This window comes from Thamnophis sirtalis, unplaced genomic scaffold, assembly GCF_051295495.1.
Source record: "Thamnophis sirtalis isolate CommonGarterSnake01/CBP01778 unplaced genomic scaffold, rThaSir2_p1.2 scaffold_5, whole genome shotgun sequence".
NCBI lineage: Eukaryota > Metazoa > Chordata > Lepidosauria > Squamata > Natricidae > Thamnophis > Thamnophis sirtalis.
Window position 1 is genome coordinate 45,332,324 of NW_028261385.1, and position 5,217 is coordinate 45,337,540.

A 5,217-nucleotide genomic window follows, 5' to 3' on the forward strand; every position below is an offset into this window, starting at 1 on the left:
CAATACTCCCTGATTCTATCAGTTCTTGAGTGATTTTAATTATATTTGTCTGGAAACAATATCAAAGCAAAATCAAAGAAAAACAAGGGAAATGTGTATTATTGTAGCATGATTGAGCTGTGGCGAAGGAGAAGATGTGTCCTAAAATAGTACAATAGAAGTGGAGACTTCTTATTGTTAAAGCCCGCCTTCCTTCCTTCCTTCCTTCCTTCCTTCCTTCCTTCCTTCCTTCCTTCCTTCCTTCCTTCCTTCCTTCCTTCCTTCCTTCCTTTTTGGTGGCAGGTAGAAATGGACAACAGCAAATTATTTAACAATATATGTAAGTTTCCCAGGATCATAAATATGAGATGAGTGGCTATATAAATTGTAATAATAAATAAGATGATGTGAAATATTTGCAGAACAAAGACTCTATGAAAATCTGGGTTAGTCTTTTTTTAAAAAAAAAAAAAAAAACCTCAAGTAGGCAGAAAGGGTTGTTTCCTGTGTGGTTCCCATGGTGTGGTTTCTCTCAGGAGTTGCAAGTAGCCTCCAACTCGTCCTCTTTCTCTCTTCAGGGAAGAGGTCAGGCAACTTCCTGTACAATGCAATCAAGTTGGATTATTAACTATTACAATTTTTATTTCTGTTTTGTTTTGCACTGGCAATTGCCTTGAGCACCCTGTGGGCTGAAAGACAAAGTAGGAATTTAAATTGAAATAATAAATGTTCATGCTTCAGCTGCTATCTTGTCTGATTTAAAAAAGAAAAAGTAACTAGCTTGGGATAGTTTGTTGAATGTTTCACCGGCAGTTTCTGTTAGTGGTATTCCCAGCTCTAAACATCAGGGGAGGAAGATTGCTGTAGTCAGGGCTTTTTCTCCAATTAGGCATTAAGTTTCTTATTACAAAGGAATTCTGCAAAGATGTTTGACTGAGTTTCTTCCATCTCTAGGCTGCTCATTTCAACAGCCTCTTTTAAATGCATCATCATTTGCACATTTGAATGCATCAGATTTGCATTTACATTAGAAATTGGAACATTTCAGTAACCCCCCCCCCCCATGGATACAAGTGTTCTGCTAGAAAGATAGAATAGAATAATGATAAAGATGTTAAACTCAGAGCATGGAGCCTTGTTCAGATGGATGATTTTAGACCTCAATGGATGATTTTAGATCTCCCACAATCTCTCCTTTAGCTTAATCATTTTTATAGGGTTGTGAGAAAAGAGGGACTTTTCACAACCCTGTAGATACAACAATTGTTCCTTCAAAATGAGATTGGCAGCAAATAAATTTAATAAACTGAATAAATGGTTCTTTGGATGTTTCACCAAGAGAATTTTGAATGGACTAAAAAGAGAACCCTTTATAATTTGGCCAGTAACAGGAGGGAAACTGTTCCATCAGCTCTGGTACCCAAGTCTATAGCCCAAACTTTCTCCAACTGAGTGGGACACAATGATCATTACCCAGTGATTTGTATTCTAGGATAATAAGTAGTATGAATCCAGCCTAGCTAATTAGTTTAGAATTATGCAAATCCAGTCAGTTAAAGTGGTTAAGTTAATCATAGATAAGTATGTCACACACATCCACTTTTTACTAGCTTCCTGCTTAAATAAGTAAAGCCATCAGTAATCATTCTAACTAGAGGTTAATGGAATGTACTTCTTAATAGTACTGTAACTTGAAGTTGATGTTAAAATAATTTCATCCTGATCCTTCTATGACTTCTTTGTCCACTCTTGTCCTTGCCTGAAACATGTAATGGAAAGCAAATGAACCATTCCTGAGGCAAATTTTGACCAAAGATCACAATGGCAATTCTTTCTGGCCTCCCTTAGGTCTTTGAAGTAATATGCATGTGTCACTCAGTTGGTGGATTGCAGTACTAAATATTAATAAAGTGTTTATAGGCTGAAATAAAACCATTAGAATTAGTTTTTTCAGCTCTCCTTCTCCTCACTAATATAGATGAAAAGGCCAAGTTATTATCCTCTTGGGAGGCTAACAACTATGGCCCCTAGCAGCAACTTCTTCAAAGACTAGTCTGTTCAGAAGAGAATTGCTGACCTGAGGTGAATTGTACTCATTTGCCATTAATCCCCAGGAAGTTCTCTATGTCTTGGTCATTAAAGTTTAATTGCTAGGTTAAGCTTAACTATATCAACATAATTGTGTATTACTAGAGCTTTTTAAGTGAGAGGTTAGCGGTCTTGCTCCAGTAATTTAAGGCACGTGGGATTTTATTTTGCACATAAGATGTAGATTAGCTGGCTACAGTTTTTGTAGCAGGAACAATATTATAGTAGTGAAGTTACATGTGCCCCCCCCCCCCCCCCGCATTACGCCTCTCTCTGGGATGGCCTTAGGCAAAGTCCTCAAACTAGGGGGTCAACGCAAATGATGAGCAAGTAGGCTTGATGGATTTATGTTCCTTTGCTGTCTTTTTTGGTGACATAATTGTATATTTGATAGCTTTTCCTCTTCCCAGCATTTTCTTAGCCTTATTTTTACATTAACAGCACCTGAAGATTGGAGTGAGTAGCTGCTATTATAAGCAGATAACATCAGAAAGCTTATTCAGCCAACTGCTGTAATAAAACACAACACATGCCACTTTATATCAAATAGGATACAAGTCTGGCGCTGGCCTGGGACAGCTTTTACATCAACAGTAAGCAAAATGTAATGTATTTTAGCAAATCGTCATTTACAAGAAATATTCTGATGTATACTAAGCAGGACTGACGATTTTACAGGATAGCATGAGAAAAAAGGTCCCAAATATTTTATATTCCTTTTCTCCAAAAACCTTCAATTAATGCTAATCTGTATAGCATGGATTCAATACTTCCTTGTTAACAGTGATATTTCAAAACATCTATGAGAAGCTGCTTGTTCTTTATAATTTCAAAAGTATTGATTTTATAGTGACTATAAATATGTGAGTAATAGTGCACATTTCAAAAAGAGAAATGTTTAGATATGCATAACAGACTTTTTAAAATCCAATTTTATTTTTATGTATTTAAAAATTGAAATAGACTTTTACATCAATTTCAGAAGCCTTGCAGGTTTCCATTTAAAGCTTAAAGCCTGCATTCCACTTGAGGTCTCTGGAGTAAATTATGTTCCAGTTTTTTGGTGCCTACCAGCCTTATTCCCTACTATATTGTTGTTATAGTACACTGCACAGTCAGCCAGATGTTTAGGCTTGATTTGGAATTTCATCTATCTTCTCAAGGACCTGGGATAGGCAGATATTGTTGTTTGATGTTGTTAAAGGTACAATCAGAGAATGTAAGCTGTTTCAAATAAATGTGCCTTTTGTAATTGATGGTTTTATCAATGCTGATTGTGTTCCAGTTGTTTTGAAATTTCACCCAAGGCACCTATTATTATTGGTGCTATCTTCTTTTATTATTATAATCCAGAAGTAGACTCTTGGTCTTTCTTCAACTTCTCTTTTAGCCATTCACTGTAGCTTGTTATCTGCTTTGTCCGCTTTTTTAATGTAGTGGTTATGTAATACTTTGTCTTGCCATGTCTCTTTTCTATTCTTCATTTGATCTTCCTTACAGGTTATCTTGGTCTCTTTAGTGCTCAGTAAGCCTTCATGGTATGTTAGTTTCAGTGCATCTTCTTTGTTGCCCTTCAAATGTTCTTCCGGTGCCCTTTTTCTTCTTTGACTATCTAGTATACTTGCAACATTCCATGCCCACCTATTTTCATTGGTAAATAGATTCTGTTAACAATGCTATGTGGATGAAAGGCATGATTCATTGTCATTATTTTTAGTACTATTAAGATGAATGGGAAGCCAGTCTCAAGCATAACTTATATTCCAAACATGTTCTTTGCGCCCAAACTAGGGTCTGTATATATATTTTAGAGAATAAAATAGTGCAAGGCTGCAACTTATCACTTATTTGTGGAGCATATCAGAGTACTGTAATTGGAACACCTACCATAGCAAACACTATGTAACTGTGCTCACAAGAAATCTTCAATGTTTAAAATCTTCTCATGGTCCCAAACAGTTGAATCTTGGTCACTGTGCTTCAATGGTTCATGTCCTTCCTCAGCAGTTGGTTCTAGACAGTATTGATGGAGAAGGAGATATTTTGTCTACCGCTGCTTATGTGTGGATTGTTCAAGGCTTAATATTCGCCTCTCTTCTGCTTGATATCACTGTGTGAGGTCATTTACCAGTTCATAGTTTGGTATCGCCAGTATGTTGATGATATTCAGCTTTACACCTCAACTTTTAAGCTTCACTGATAAAACTGATGATGTATTGCCTCACTGTCTCAAGGCTGCTTGGGTCTGAATCAGAGGGAACAGACTTCAGTGCAAATTTGCCAAGACTGAGTGGCTGTGGCTGTGGCTATTTGGCACATGAGATCAGGGATATTACTAATGTTGTTCTTGGATGAGGATGTACTTCCTCATTCAAGATTGGTGCACAACTTGGAGATCCTTCTGTACCTGTAGCTACTGTTTGAGGAACAGGCGGCAGCTGTGGCAAGGTGTGTCAGGTTCATGTGAAATACCAATTGTGTCCTTTCCTTAATTGACAGGCTGCTCATATAGTTACTGATGCCCTGGTCACGTCAGAACTGGATTATTGCAATGTGGTCTATATGGGGGTGCCTTTGAAGACACTAAGCTACAACTACTTCAAAATGAAGCAGTACATTCAATAATAGGCATCTTGTCAGCATGCCCATGTATCACTACTTTTGCACATGCTGCATTGGTTGCCAGACAGATTCTGAGTACAGATTAAGATGCTGTTTATTATTTATGCAGCCCCATATGACATAGGGCCTACATATCTGAAAAATAACTTATTTCTAACTGTTTTTGCTAACCCAATATGTTCTGGTAGCAGAGGCATTCTTCTGGTTCCCTGTATTAAATGTTGTCATCTAGTGTCCAGTTTTTGAAATAATAAAATTGCTTATTTATGTTATGTCTTGCATACAAAGTCCATTTCATTGGTTTTACTAAATCACAGTTTTATTATAACACAGATATTAAATTGAGCAATTGCTACTGGTTGCACACTTTAAGGCAGAAAGAGCTGGAACCTATTCATCCCACGTTGTCCCTACCCCTTAAGGTAGCTTGGAGAATTGGGGAAGTAAGATACCTGAATGAATTAGGCCTTTTATTGTATGTATAGGTGCTGATCAGTGGTGGGTTCTGCATCCCATCACAACCGGTAC

At 37.1% G+C, this 5,217-nt stretch overlaps 1 long non-coding RNA gene across 1 annotated transcript; it reads left to right on the forward strand.

Annotated features, from left to right (window-relative positions):
* The first annotated feature begins 298 nt into the window (after window positions 1-298).
* LOC148045353 (uncharacterized) lies at window positions 299-4,741 on the forward strand. Its single transcript, XR_015696569.1, has 3 exons — window positions 299-319; window positions 2,509-2,660; window positions 4,302-4,741. It is a non-coding gene; the product is annotated as an uncharacterized LOC148045353 (long non-coding RNA).
* The last annotated feature ends 476 nt before the right edge of the window (window positions 4,742-5,217 follow it).